Source organism: Rutidosis leptorrhynchoides, chromosome 5 (assembly GCF_046630445.1).
Source record: "Rutidosis leptorrhynchoides isolate AG116_Rl617_1_P2 chromosome 5, CSIRO_AGI_Rlap_v1, whole genome shotgun sequence".
Lineage (NCBI taxonomy): Eukaryota > Viridiplantae > Streptophyta > Magnoliopsida > Asterales > Asteraceae > Rutidosis > Rutidosis leptorrhynchoides.
In genome coordinates this window covers 108775753-108792497 of record NC_092337.1, presented here as the reverse complement: position 1 = coordinate 108792497, position 16745 = coordinate 108775753, and positions in this window count along the sequence as shown.

Genomic DNA, 16745 nt, shown 5'->3' with positions numbered 1-16745 from the left:
AACGCTACGCTATTTTTAATCATTGTAAGTTATGTTCAACCTTTTTAATTTAATGTCTCGTAGCTAAGTTATTATTATGCTTATTTAAAACGAAGTAATCATGATGTTGGGCTAATTACTAAAATTGGGTAATTGGGCTTTGTACCATAATTGGGGTTTGGACAAAGGAACGACACTTGTGGAAATTAGACTATGGGCTATTAATGGGCTTTATATTTGTTTAACTAAATGATAGTTTGTTAATGTTAATATAAAGATTTACAATTGGGCGTCCCTATAAATTACCATATACACTCGATCGGACACGATGGGCGGGGTATTTATATGTACGAATAATCGTTCATTTAACCGGACACGGGAATGGATTAATAGCCACTAGAATAATTAAAACAGGGGTGAAATTATGTACAAGGACACTTGGTATAATTGATAACAAAATATTAAAACCTTGAGTTACACTCAGTCGACATCCTGGTGTAATTATTAAACAAAGTATTAAAATCTTGTTATAGTTTAAGTCCCCAATTAGTTGGAATATTTAACTTCGGGTATAAGGATAATTTGACGAGGACACTCGCACTTTATATTTATGACTGATGGACTGTTATGGACAAAAACCAGACGGACATATTAAATAATCCAGGACAAAGGACAATTAACCCATGGGCATAAAACTAAAATCAACACGTCAAACATCATGATTACGGAAGTTTAAATAAGCATAATTCTTTTATTTCATATTTAATTTTCTTTATTTTATATTTAATTGCACTTCTAATTATCGCATTTTTATTGTTATTGTATTTAATTGCACTTTTAATTATCGTACTTTTTAATTATCGCAAGTTTATTTTATCGCACTTTTATTATTCGCAATTTCATTATCGTTATTTACTTTACGCTTTAAATTAAGTCTTGTATTTATTTATTATTTTATATTTGGTTTTAACTGCGACTAAAGTTTTAAAATCGACAAACCGGTCATTAAACGGTAAAAACCCCCCTTTATAATAATAATATTACTTATATATATATTTGTATTTTTATAAAAGTAAACTAATATAGCGTTAAGCTTTGTTTAAAGATTTTCCCTGTGGAACGAACCGGGCTTACTAAAAACTACACTACTGTACGATTAGGTACACTGCCTATAAGTGTTGTAGCAAGGTTTAAGTATATCCATTCTCTAAATAAATAAATATCTTGTGTAAAATTGTATCGTATTTAATAGTATTTTTCTGCTAAAATATAATAGCTATTTTATATACACCTCGCATAAACTATCAAGTATTTTTGGCGCCGCTGCCGGGGAACAATCTAGCTTAAAAGCCGGAAGCGCAACGCTAATTAAAAAAAAAAGATTTTTAGTTTACTTTTATTAAAATTCGTTTTTATAAAAATACGTTTTTGTAAAAAATTTACGTTTTTTTTAATTATTCGAAAATATAAAAAGAAAAACAAAAATATAAGTATTTTTAAGATTTTGTTAAATATTTAAGTTTTATAAAGTTTCTTTATTTTTATATAAGTTTTATTTAAGTATTTTGTTTTTATTTAAAACATATATAAAAAAAAGTCAAATTTAAAACTGTACCAGAGTTGAATTTTGGAACCCCGCGACTCGCGGGGTTTGCTGCTTGGAATACCGCGACTCGCGAAGACACTCTGACACACGTGACAGAACCCTAATTTCACATTAATTACGGATTTTATTATTATTATTATTAATAACCCATAATTAGTTTAATTATTATAATTAGTTTAAGTTTTTTAAATTAAATTGTATTTTAAATTTTAATTAGTTTTATTATATATAAAATTAATAGTTTTAATAAATAAATAATATAAAAATAATATTTTTATAAAAATTGTACTTTTTACAACTTTTTGTATGTTTTTATATTTTGTCCCTTTTTAATCGTTTTAGCGTAATATTTGTATTTTTAGCTCATATTTAGTTTTAAATTTAGTTTTTGCCATAGTTATTTTTACTTCTAGATTTTTAGGCTTTGCCGTAGAATTCCTTAAGTGCTTTTTCTTTAGACTAAGATTTAGGTGCTTTAGAATTTTGCGACGCCTTTTTAAGTTTTAGTTTCTTTTTAAGTTATTTCCATTTGGGATTTAGTTTTTCTTGTAAGCTTTAATATTTTTAGACGACTTTTTCCTATGTATCAATTATCATTCCAATTAGTAATTTCAATTTGCGATTATAATTTTAAGTTAGTTGTAGTAATAAGGTTATGTTAGTCAAGTGTTTTTAAGTGTTATAAGTTTCTTTTATTTTTCCGTCACCTTTTATTTTTCAACCATTTTTCTTTTTCGACCTTTTTCGACGAACTCTTTTTCTTTCTTATTTCTCGCTATTCTAGTTTTAGGACATAGATTTTTATTCTACTTCTTATCTAAATTTCTTAAAATTACGAAAATTTATTTTAAGTGGTTAAATTGATAGACATCAAAATTTTCTGGTTCGTAGTAATAGTTGGATTTGTACGTGGACCGGGTTATTGGAGCCAAACAGTCCTCAATTATATTGAGACCAAACGAATCCTGCCCCTCTGCTGCATCTTTTGGCTATTCGAAACGTGGGCAAAATCAGAAAAGTCTATTGATTGGATAACTTATTATAATTTTTCTTTCCTTTTAAAAACTAATAGGATATTCAGTGAATGCACCGAGCAAGACGTTCACCACCTGTAACTAGATCAAGACATTTAGCAAATATTACCGCCGTTGATTTTTCTTTAGAATCGTCATCCAGTCGACCAAGTACTCCAGTTCAAATTTCCGATAATCCATTTTTTGAACCCGACCTCACAATTGAGAATCCGGAGAATATTCAGGAACGATTCGTAGATCCTGAACCACTAAATTTTCCTCCGGAACCACCAATCATTCAAACAGAGATTGTTGAGGAACGAACCATTAAATCAGAATCCTCTAGTGATTCCGATTCAACAAATTCAATTATGGAGAATCTGGAACCTTTAAGTATGGAAGACCGAATGAGAGCTATTCCACTTGCCAAGGTCACGCAATTACTCATCCAGACATTAATGCGCCAGATTATGAAATCAAAGGACAAATTCTACACATGGTGACTAATCAATGCCAATTTAGTGGTGCCCCGAAGGAAGATCCAAATGAACAATTACGTACCTTTAATAGGATCTGCACACTATTTAAAATCCGAGAAGTGGAGGATGAACAGATATATCTCATGTTATTTCCCTGGACTTTAAAGGGAGAAGCCAAAGATTGGTTGGAATCGTTACCTGAAGGGGCGATTGATACATGGGATGTTTTAGTTGAAAATTTTCTTAAACAATTCTTTCCTGCATCTAAAGCCGTAAGACTTCAAGCAGAAATTGTTACGTTTACACAGAAGCCAAATGAAAATCTATATGAGGCGTGGACAAGATTTGGAAAGTTGTTAAGAGGATGTCCGCAACATGGTTTAGACACCTGTCAAATAGTACAAATATTCTACCAAGGATGCGACATCACTACAAGGAAAGACATAGATATAGCAGCTGGTGGTTCTATTATGAAGAAAACCGAAACTGATGCTTACAAAATTATTGATAACACTGCTTCCCACTCACATGAGTGGCACCAAGAAAAAGATATCGTTAGATCATCTAAAGCAGCTAGAGCCGATTCTAGCCATGACTTAGATTCCATTTCCGCAAAGATAGATGCTGTGGAGAGACGAATGGAAAAGATGACTAAAGATATTCACTCAATACGAATTAGTTGTGAGCAGTGTGGAGGACCACATTTGACAAAAGATTGTCTCAGTATTGAATTAACAATGGAACAAAGAGAGAATATTTCATACATAAACCAAAGGCCTGGAAATAATTATCAGAATAATTATCAACTGCCAAGACCTATTTACAATCAAAACCAGAATTATAACTGAAATATTCCATACAACAACCAACAAGGTCCTAGCAATCAACAAGTATCCAATAATACTTACAATCAGCAAAGACCTAATTTTCAAAACAAACCACCACAACAAACCGATGATAAAAAGCCGAATTTAGAAGATATGATGACGAAGCTAGTTGAAACTCAAACGCAGTTTTTCACATCTCAGAAACAAACTAATGAACAAAATGCTCAAGCATTTAAAAATCAACAAGCTTCTATTCAAAATCTGGAACAAGAAGTAAGTAACCTAGCAAGGTTAATAGGTGAAAGAAAACCGGGAAGTCTACCTAGTGATACAAATGCTAACCCCCTAAATGAAACAGCTAAAGTCATTACCACAAGAAGTGGTACAACACTTAAACCACCTGAAATACCTGTAACTTCTGATGAAGCTATTCCTACTCCACAAGAACCACAACCTGATCAAGATAAGGAAAAAGAACCGGTAGTTGAAAAGGTTAATGAAGATAACACAGTTACGGCTAAACCTTATGTTAAACCATACCAACCACCACTTCCTTACCTGAGTAAAATGAAGAAAGAGAAACTTGAAGCCGAGCAATCCAAATTCTTGGATATGTTTAAACAGATAAATGTAAATCTTCCTTTCATTGATGTGATTTCAGGAATGCCTAGATATGCTAAATTCTTGAAAGATCTAATCACAAATAGAAAGAAAATGGAAGAACTCTCGGCTGTTACTATGAATGCTAATTGTTCAGCAGTGCTGTTGAATAAGATACCAGAAAAACTATCTGATCCAGGAAGTTTCACAATTCCATGTTTTCTGGGTAGTCTTAGTTCAATAGAAGCATTGGCAGACTTAGGTGCTAGTATAAATCTAATGCCGTATTCACTATACGCTAAACTAGACCTTGGAGAATTGAAACCAACCAGAATAAGCATACAACTAGCCGATAGATCAATAAAATATCCTAGAGGGATAATGGAGAACATGCTAGTTAAAGTTGGTACTTTAGTATTTCCAGTAGATTTTGTTGTTCTGGACATGGAAGAATATTCTCAAGTTCCTCTCATATTAGGAAGACCATTCTTAAATACTGCTAAAGCAATGATAGACGTGTTCGGTAAGAAATTGACCCTAAGTATAGAGGATGAGAGTGTTACCTTTTCAGTTGATAGAGCAATGCAACAACCACAATCTGCAGATGATACATGTTATTATATTCAAACTATAGATGCACATGCAGAATTGTTAGAAGAATTTCCAGAATTACAAGGAACAGGTGAATGTTCTTTAGGAGAAGGTAATGAACCAATTGATGAAGCTGAAATGTTAGCTACACTTATAGCTAATGGATATGAACCAACAATAGAAGAAATTCAAATGCTAAAAGAAGAAGACAGATATCGATACAAATCATCGATAGAAGAACCTCCGAAATTAGAGTTAAAGCCACTTCCAAACCATTTGGAATACGCTTATTTACATGGTGAATCTGAATTACCTGTAATAATATCGTCTTCTCTTACTGAAAATGAGAAATCACAACTCATTTCTGTGTTGAAAGCTCATAAACCAGCCATTGCATGGAAGATTCATGATATTAAAGGAATAAGTCCTTCGTATTGCACACATAAAATCCTTTTGGAAGAAGGTCATAAAATGTATGTGCAACGCCAACGAAGACCAAATCCTAATATGCAAGATGTAGTTAAAAAAGAAATTATTAAACTGCTAGACGCAGGTCTAATTTATCCAATCTCTGATAGTCCATGGGTAAGCCCAGTCCAATGCGTACCTAAGAAGGGTGGCATGACTGTCATTACAAATGAAAAAAATGAGCTTATTCCTACTAGAACTGTAACAGGATCGCGTGTGTGTATTGATTATAGAAAATTAAATGACGCCACCAGAAAAGATCACTTTCCCTTACCTTTCATAGATCAAATGTTGGAAAGATTAGCCGGAAATAGTTACTATTGTTTTCTAGATGGATTTTCCGGATATTTTCAAATTCCAATAGCACCCGAAGATCAAGAGAAAACCACATTCACGTGCCCTTATGGTACTTTTGCTTACAAACGCATGCCATTTGGACTTTGCAATGCCCCTGCAACCTTTCAAAGGTGTATGATGGCGATTTTTCATGACATGATAGAAGAATGCATGGAAGTTTTCATGGATGACTTTTCAGTCTTCGGTGATACATTTGAATCATGTCTAGTTAATCTGGAACGAATGCTTATTAGATGCGAACAATCAAATCTAGTTCTTAATTGGGAGAAATGCCATTTTATGGTTAAAGAAGGCATCGTTCTTGGTCATAAAATTTCAAAAGAAGGAATTGAAGTGGATAGAGCTAAAGTAGATGTAATTGCTAAACTTCCACATCCCACCAATGTTAGAGGAGTTAGGAGTTTTCTAGGGCATGCCGGTTTTTACCGACGTTTCATAAAAGATTTTTCTAAAATTGCCACTCCTATGAATAAACTCCTAGAAAATGATGCTCCATTCATTTTTTCCGATGAGTGTATCAAATCTTTTAATATTCTTAAAGAGAAACTCACTAATGCGCCGATCATGATAACACCAAATTGGAATCTACCATTTGAACTAATGTGCGATGCAAGTGATTTTGCAATGGGAGCCGTTTTAGGACAAAGGATTAAAAAATGATTTCAACCTATATATTATGCTAGTAAGACGTTACAAGGAGCACAAACGAACTATACTACTACTGAAAAAGAACTCCTTGCTATTGTCTTTACTTTTGACAAATTTCGATCATATCTCGTTCTAGCAAAAACGGTGGTCTATACCGACCATTCTGCTCTTAGATACCTATTTTCAAAACAAGATGCTAAACCAAGATTAATCCGTTGGATCTTACTCTTACAAGAGTTTGATATTGAAATCCGAGATAAAAGAGGAGCAGAAAATCTCGCCGCTGATCATCTTTCTCGTCTTGAAAATCCCGAATTAGAAGTTCTAAATGAATCGGCCATACAAGACAACTTTCCTGATGAATATCTATTGAAGATAGATTATAAAGAAATTCCATGGTTTGCAGACTATGCAAACTACTTAGTATGTGGATTCCTTGAAAAAGGATTATCGTACCAAAGACGAAAGAAATTCTTCAGTGATATAAAACACTATTTTTGGGAAGATCCACATCTGTTTAAAAGTTGTCCCGATGGAATAATACGCCGATGTGTATTTGGAGATGAAGCTAGTAAAATATTAAACCATTGTCACACAGGACCAACAGGAGGGCATTATGGGCCTCAACTAACAACAAGAAAAGTTTATGATGCTGGATTCTATTGGCCTACAATTTACAAAGACGCACACCTTCTTTGCAAATCCTGTGATGCTTGTCAAAGGGCCGGAAAAATAAGTCAACGTGATTAAATGCCACAAAACGTCATACAAGTATGTGAAGTATTTGACATTTGGGGTATTGACTTTATGGGTCCATTTCCAAAATCTCATAATAATCTATATATACTCGTAGCCATTGATTATGTATCTAAATGGGCGGAAGCACAAGCTCTCCCAACTAACGATGCACGAGTTGTAGTCAACTTTTTAAAACGTCTTTTTGCAAGGTTTGGAACACCGAAAGCTTTAATAAGTGATCGGGGTACTCATTTTTGTAATAATCAACTTGAGAAAGTTCTTAAAAGATATGGAGTAACTCATAAAATCTCCACCGCATATCATCCACAAACAAGTGGACAAGTTGAAAATACTAACCGAGCTTTAAAACGTATTCTAGAGAAAACCGTAGGATCAAATCCGAAGGAATGGTCCATTAAATTGGAGGATGCACTCTGGGCTTTTAGAACAGCCTACAAAACTTCAATTGGAACCACACCTTTTAGACTTGTTTATGGAAAAGCATGTCATCTTCCAGTAGAAATTAAACACAAAGCATTTTGGGCTTTGAAGACATGTAATCTTGATTTACATGAAGCCGGACGTCTACGATTAAGTCAACTAAACGAATTAGAAGAATTAAGACATGAAGCATACGAAAATTCGTTAATCTATAAAGAAAGAATGAAGAAATGGCATGATAAAAGAATCAGAAGTTCAAAAGAATTTAAAGAAGGAGACAGAGTTCTTCTTTTCAATTCACGATTCAAGCTATTTCCTGGAAAATTGAAATCAAGATGGTCTGGACCATTCATAGTCAAAAGAGTTTTCCCATACAGAACGATAGAATTAATAAATTCAAATGGGATTGAATTTAAAGTTAATGGTCACAGAGTTAAACACTACATAGATAGTCCGATGGAAGTCGACAACGAAGTTAATCACAATTTCGACACCACAGCTAACTAAGTATGGGGAGAATCAAGTCTTTAAAGGATAATATGTATTTCTGTTAGAGTTAGATTGTCTGTTTTCGTGTAGTTCTCGAAAATGGAACCCGAATGGTCTTTCCCTAGCAGACCCTAAAGAACTAGTCTTCTCCCCCCATTCTGAATTTTTATTTTTTTTAGGAAATGAAGACTGCCTGTGAACTAAACCATGGTCTAATGTTACACGCTTTGATCACTAAACGTAATAATGACACACTTCCGAGTGAAATAGTATCAGTAATCAGAGAAAGATTGGACGGAGTTAGAAAAGAATCCAGATGCGAAGATAATAAGTTACAATTTGGTAAAGGAAAATCAAAATCCGCAGCGAAAAGAAGAGCACGACACCTAGAAAGATGTCACAAATGCGGAAAATGGTCACATGGAGGTAAATGTTCAAATAATCAAACCTATTCAAATACCGAATTTGTTACTTTATGCAGAGAAGGACCGTTCATATGTTTAGAAGAAAGGACACTGAATGCTCGAGGTTACGCCTATGTAGCTATGGAAAACCAATTAAACCGACTATCTTATGAATGGGATAGATCATATAACTAAGAAATCTATTTCACAGGTATGTCTGTACAGTCTTTATTTTTATTTTTTATTTTTAACCTTTTGATAATAAACGCTAATTTGTTCGCTATAAAGTATTAAATTGGTATTGAATAAAATTAGGTTTGGCGACCGAAATTATTGATATCATTCAAAAATTTATTACATCACTGCGAAATTTAACGTTTATTCTTAAGGTATAAATATCTTTAATCAATCAACCCAAAATATATTCGTCATGAGTTAAATTAGGTCTTGGAACCGAAATTACTTTACCAAAAAGAGGGGCGCATATTTTTGATAATATTTGATTGATTAAAGTGGGATAAAAAGCCAAAAAGATTTTTAACTTTATTTTTACCATGTTTTTAAAATTAATATTTAAATCTTAAATTAATATTGTAAACTTTGTAAAAACAATATTTTTAAAATTGTAAATATTTGAAAAATTAATATAAGTTTGGTGTGAATTTATACTATGAATTTTTAAATTAAGTTTGGTGTGAATTTTTAATTTTTTAAAAATATGAATTTTTAATTTTATGCATTTCAAATTTTAAGTTTGGTGTGAATTTTTAAATATTAATTTTGAATTTTATATTTAAATTGTGTGAATTTAAAAATAAAAATTTACTTTATCTCATTAAGTTAAAAATATGATTTTTAAAATTCTTCGTAAGTTGAAGACTAGGTCTTTAAACCGAAATTGCTTTACCCAAGAGAGGGACGATAACTTTTATTATCATTATTTTTAATCTTATTGAATTAAAGTATGCAAAAAACATTAAAAAACCCAAAAATCTTAGCTTTTAAAACAATCGCTACAAGAAGACAAATTTTAAAATTTTGTCGAAGGACGGACTAGGACATCGATCCGAAACGACCTCGTCCTAAATAACAAGGGAAACAAAATTTTAAAATTAATTACTTAATTTTTTTAATTAGTATAAGATGTTATAAAAAAAAAAAAAAAAAAAAAAAAAAAAAAAAAAAACTCCGCGAGTCGCGGAGTTTGAAAGGGAAATCCACCGCGACTCGCGGAGTTCCTAAAATCCAGAAAAAAAATATAAGGGACGAACTGATCAGTCCCCAACCCAACACAAAGAAAACACTGCGAAAATAAACCCGCAAAAACACCCCCAAAATCACAATTTTTAATAGTTAATCATCAAATCTTTTACTAAAATCATGTTGAGAAGGATGCTATCAAGGAATTACTCAAGAAAAATGGTAAATTTCTACACCTAAACACCATTTAATCCGAAAATTAGTGTTCTTGAGCAATTTTTTTTCCCAATTTGATTTTGATGCTTTTTAGTATAATTATGCTTAAATTGTTTATGTATTATGCTTGTATAACCTAGATTGATGCTATTTAACATGATTAGAAGCCTTAAACTTCAAATTTTGAGTAATCTAGGGTTTGTGTTCTTGAGCAATTTGGGGCTTTTTGATATAAACAGGTTATGGTCGATTTTTGTCATGAATTGTTGCTAAATTAAGTAGTGTAACATGTTTAGGTAGTTAAATGATCCAAACTTTGAGCCTAAACATGATTTTGAGAATTAAAGTGGACTTTTTCAGGTCTAAAAATTCATGAACTTGATTTTTGAGAGATAATGCCATTTGAAACTTGTTTAATTGCTAGTAATGATTATTTTGACATGTTATTTGAGTTGAATGCTTATGAACTTGGCGAACATTTTCGTATATGCTTATTTGAAAAAGTGTAGATTTGATGAAAATATGAAAATGAGCTTAAGTTTGATATAAATTGATCATGTCATTGTAATTATTTTGATTAATGATTTTGCTGACACTAATGCATATTTGGATGCACAAAAAATTGTGTTTGATGTGTTTTGCAGACTAAAAGGGGTGAATCTTCATCCCAAGCTCGCAATGCTCCTGCTGAGAATGCGGAACAACAGGAGGTGGATAACTACTACAAACAAGATATACCTCATCCAGTCATGACATTTTCTGATATGCACTTGGAAGATTTGCATCCGAACCTGAGATTTGACAGACTTTGGATAGATTATCCAAAATACCAAAGGGGTTTGCATACTCTTCATTCTAAAGTTGTTGAGGTACCTAGGGTCATAGAATGGGGACCATTAGAAGCTGTAGAATTGGCCGGGCCAATTAGGGAATTGCTTGCACAGAGGTATGGTAATTCTACTTTTAACGACTGGGTACATTTATTCACCATGCGTAGACCTGTATATAAAGTATGGTGTGAAGAATTGTTGTGTAGTATAGAATTAAATGATCGGGTAGCTAGTTTAACCGATCGATCTTTTATTAGATTTTTGTTAGGAGGTTCGATGCGCCACATGTCTTTACTATACATGGCTTAGGCTTTACGTATATATACGCCTGAGGAGTTAGCATCTGCCGATTGTAGAGGGTTGATACTAAATGGTAGAAAGATAGATGAAAATTTTGATACACATGGTGTATGGAGTCAAATGACAAGCCATCACCGATTCAAAGGGGGAAATTACTCTTATTTGGATATAGATAGAGCTGAATTAAGAGTAATTCATAGGTTTTTAGCTAATTCGATTACACAAAGAGGTAAGAACAAGGAAAAGGTAAATGAACAGGATTTGTTTTACCATATGTGTATTCGAGACCCACAAAGCGCTGTAAGTATACCTTATTGTGTGGGTTATTATTTATTAGCTATGGTTAGGGGGATGAGACCGCATAGCATAATAGGAGGTGGTATTTTTATTACTTTGATTGCTGAATATCTCGGTGTGGATATAAGTCGGGGGGATTATTAGTCGAAGAACCAGAACCCCGCGATACAATAGGTTTAAATGTATACCATGGTGCGAAAGTTTTGAAGAGGCGAAATAACGCCGCAGTACAATACCATGGTAGACATCCACAGGTTGAGAGAAACCAACAGCAAGGTAATGTAGGAGGGGGAAATGAAATGCAAGAAATGCAAAGGTTTATAGCTTTACAGGAGTACGAAAATGCTAGACAGAGAGCATTTGAAGATTGGCAAGTTCATCAAAACCAAATCATAGCTCATTGCCAACATATAAGTAGAAACTATATTCCTACTCCAAAACCCATATTCCCTCCCTGGTCTATAGAGATGCAACCACCGTATCCTACGTATAACCCTGCCGAAGCATTTTATAGTACCTCTGGTTATGCATGGAACCCCTATTGGTATCAGTATCATCCCTAGTCTACTTAGTTTTATTTATTTTGTAATTTGTAATGTTGATACGTTTAATACTTATGTTAATATTGTAATAGTTTTTATAATTTTCTAACTTTTATTCTTAGATTTTAATAATTTTTGAATGTGGGGTAATATACCAAACTTCAAAGATATGTATATATGTTTGCAGTTTATCTTATGTACACAACAGGGTAAAACAACGCATTTTCAAAGACTGGCATTAAGTTCAGCAAAAGCAACTAATTTTGACGACAAGATGCAAAATATATGTGAAATAACAACAAGACGGAATGAACAAATGATGTGCACCATTTATCATTCAGCAAACAAACGCCAATATGTTTGGAAACTTTGGTAAAATTTAATCATTTTCACACAAATCACCCTCAATAATTTAAATTGTTACTGATTTCTTGCAAATGAGGGCATTGCAAGATCTTAAGTGTGGGAAGGGGTTAAATTCTTTCAGATTTTAAAATTTTTACTTTATACACTTGGTTACCATTAGAAATACTAGTAAAGTAGTAGTTGTATTAGAATCTAGTGCTCTCTGATAATAAAGAACAGCCCTAGTCTTATATACTGACTACCCAATTCTAGTAAAATTTTTCAAAATTTTCAATTAAATGAACTCAAAATCATGTTTATACATATTTATGAACGATAAAACTAGGTTTTAACACCGAAATTATTGTTACCTCAGAAAGGACATAAATTGAGAAACAAACCAAAATGTTAAAATTCATTTAAAATGGAATAGAGGACGATAAAAAGGAAAATAAAAGCCAAGCGTGGGAAAATTTACCAAGTTATCTTAAACATATGTCACATATATCTGTAACAAATAACTGAAAATACTTTTGCTTTTGACTAAACTAAACTGTTTTACCTGATTTACTGTAAGAAAGATGGATCTACACGATGAATCAATTCCATCATTAAAAGGAAGTAAAGTCTTCCGAAAAAGACACGCGCTTCTTGATTTAGGTCAAGAAGTTGTCGTCCAGACCAGCTGTAGGTTGACGAAAAATCTAGAAAAGTCATCACTAAAATCAGCAGGAAATCCACGGACCTCAACGTTAAACAGGGTCGCCAAGTGGTCAGATTTATCCTAACCATGAGAAGGATTTATCTCGTAAAATGGGGGGCACCATGAAAATTAGCTGGATAAGACTAATGAATCAGATCCCCAGAAAGGATAATCTCCTTAAAAGATCAAAAATCAGCTTTTAAGCCTGATATTACTCAATCCTTGAGATTGACCTTAAAGATTGAGAATTACAAACTCATGGAATTCAATGATATCTAAATTCGAGCTTGAACGAGAAAATATTTTGATCAAAATTACAAACCGATTTGTTTTCTGAAAACCCTATTTTCAATGCGTTCATTACCATTGAACATAAAATCCTAGGAATTCACCTGGAATTCATTAGGTCACCTGAACTAAATCGGGTGTCAACCGTAAGAACGGTGGTTGCATAGCATGGTCGGAGACAAGACCTTGTGCCAAACCGACAAATTATAAGGGTGAGCTTTACTATTGCTCCTACCAAGGATAGTAATTGCGTCTGACACGTTATAGACCATAATTAAAAGCATGTCAGGGGACATTGCCTTAACAGTTGCTTGTTCAACGCTTTCCTTTACAACCGGATGGTAGTTTACCGAAAGGTAATATACGGGACAAGTAAACTGGACGTGTTGCTTTCCAAATACAAGGTTAGCAAGTGGGTGACACAAAACCGCAAGTTTTGAGCTAAAATTTTCAAATCTGAAACCCACCAAACCCACAAAAATAATTTGCAAACACCGGTAAAGGGTTATTCCTGAAAACTTATCTAGGGTAAAAACTAGATTTAATTTTCAAAAGATCAAATGTTTTCATAAAGATCCAATTTCCTTAATGGATCTAAATTTTTATAGTCATGTGGGACTGTAAACCATATCGTTACTACCATTGTTTATACCGTCGTATAGAAATCACTGATGTACAAAGTGTGAAGAATAAAGAAGTGATTCTAGTATTTCAAGATGATATTGCTTGAGGACAAGCAACGCTTAAGTTTGGGAATATTTGATAATGCTAAAAACGAACATATATTTCATAGCATTATTCCTCAAGAAAGACAAGCTTTTAGTTGCAATTATTCTATTTAAAAGTGATATTCGTTTAAATAATAAAAGGTGAAGACAAAAGACAGATTCGATGAATTGAAGACGCAAACGACCAAAAAGCTCAAAAGTACAAAATACAATCAAAGAAGTTCCAATTATTGTTAAGAAACGTCTCGAAATTACAAGAGTACAAGATTCAAAACGTAAAGTACAAGATATTAAATTGTACGCAAGGACGTTTGAAAATCCGAAACCGGGACCAGAGTCAACTCTCAACGCTCGACGCAACGGACTAAAAATTACAAGTCAACTATGCACATGAATATAATATAATATATAAATAATTCTTAAAAATTATATATATATTATATTAATATTTAAAACCGTCGGCAGACTAAGATCCAATTTGGAGTGAGCTGTATTTTCAAACTCCGCGACTCGCGGAGTTTGAAGGCAAAAAATGCCGCGAGTCGCGGAGCCCCAAATTCTGAAACTCCCTATAAAAGCAAACGAATTCTGATCGCAAAAATCCAATATATATCCATCTCTCTATCTATATACGTAAATATTTATATTTATATTTTAATTTTAATTTTAATTTTAATTTTAATTTTAATTTTAATTTTAATCCTAATAATAAGGGTATGTTGGCGAATGTTGTAAGGGTGTAAGTCGAAATTCTGTCCGTGTAACGCTACGCTATTTTTAATCATTGTAAGTTATGTTCAACCTTTTTAATTTAATGTCTCGTAGCTAAGTTATTATTATGCTTATTTAAAACGAAGTAATCATGATGTTGAGCTAATTACTAAAATTGGGTAATTGGGCTTTGTACCATAATTGGGGTTTGGACAAAGGAACGACACTTGTGGAAATTAGACTATGGGCTATTAATGAGCTTTATATTTGTTTAACTAAATGATAGTTTGTTAATGTTAATATAAAGATTTATAATTGGACGTCCCTATAAATTACCATATACACTCGATCGGACACGATGGGCGGGGTATTTATATGTACGAATAATCGTTCATTTAATCGGACACGGGAATGGATTAATAGCCACTAGAATAATTAAAACAGGGGTGAAATTATGTACAAGGACACTTAGTATAAGTGATAACAAAATATTAAAACCTTGGGTTACACTCAGTCGACATCCTGGTGTAATTATTAAACAAAGTATTAAAATCTTGTTACAGTTTAAGTCCCCAATTAGTTGGAATATTTAACTTCGGGTATAAGGATAATTTGACGAGGACACTCGCACTTTATATTTATGACTAATGGACTGTTATGGACAAAAACCAGACGGACATATTAAATAATCCAGGACAAAGGACAATTAACCCATGGGCATAAAACTAAAATCAACACGCCAAACATCATGATTACGGAAGTTTAAATAAGCATAATTCTTTTATTTCATATTTAATTTCCTTTATTTTATATTTAATTTCACTTCTAATTATCGCATTTATATTGTTATTGTATTTAATTGCACTTTTAATTATCGTACTTTTTAATTATCGCAAGTTTATTTTATCGCACTTTTATTATTCGCAATTTCATTATCGTTATTTACTTTACGCTTTAAATTAAGTCTTGTATTTATTTATTATTTTATATTTGGTTTTAACTGTGACTAAAGTTTTAAAATCGACAAACCGGTCATTAAACGGTAAAAACCCTCCTTTATAATAATAATATTACTTATATATATATTTGTATTTTTATAAAAGTAAACTAATATAGCGTTAAGCTTTGTTTAAAGATTTTCCCTGTGGAACGAACCGGACTTACTAAAAACTACACTACTGTACGATTAGGTACACTGCCTATAAGTGTTGTAGCAAGGTTTAAGTATATCCATTCTCTAAATAAATAAATATCTTGTGTAAAATTGTATCGTATTTAATAGTATTTTTCTGCTAAAATATAATAGCTATTTTATATACACCTCGCATAAACATCAAACCTCACAATGGAGGTCAAAACACGTATATATATTGTCATCAGACACAGTACACCCATTCGGTCGAGTGAGTGAACTCATTAGGTCGACTGTGTTTGCAGTTTAACTATTGATAAAATATTAACGCACACACATAAAGATTCAATAGTCACAAATGTTATTACATGATCGAATGTAAACAAATGATATACATAGAACTAGGGATTATGCACCAACATTACCTAAAAAATAAAATTTAAAAATATATATAATCTTAAATTTAATTATATCCTGTATAATTTGAAGGGTACTTGATAAATTATTAGTTCCATCTAGTGGTATCACATGACACTAGTCCTCTAATCCCCTGGTGTTAGAATCACTACTTATCATTGCTTCTTTCTTATGTTGGTGATTTTAGTATCATCTAACAATCATTTTAGGTAATTGTGATTTACTGAAAGCAAAATTTATCTAGTAATACTAAACAACGATTTTAGAGAGTGTGTAGTGCAGCCCGTAAGAGTTTACTAGAAAATGTCGAGGAAATCCCCGGGTCAAGGGGCAACACCCCAATCCAAACAATATTTACTATACACGATTAATGAAAATTTGTGTCCCAACGAACAT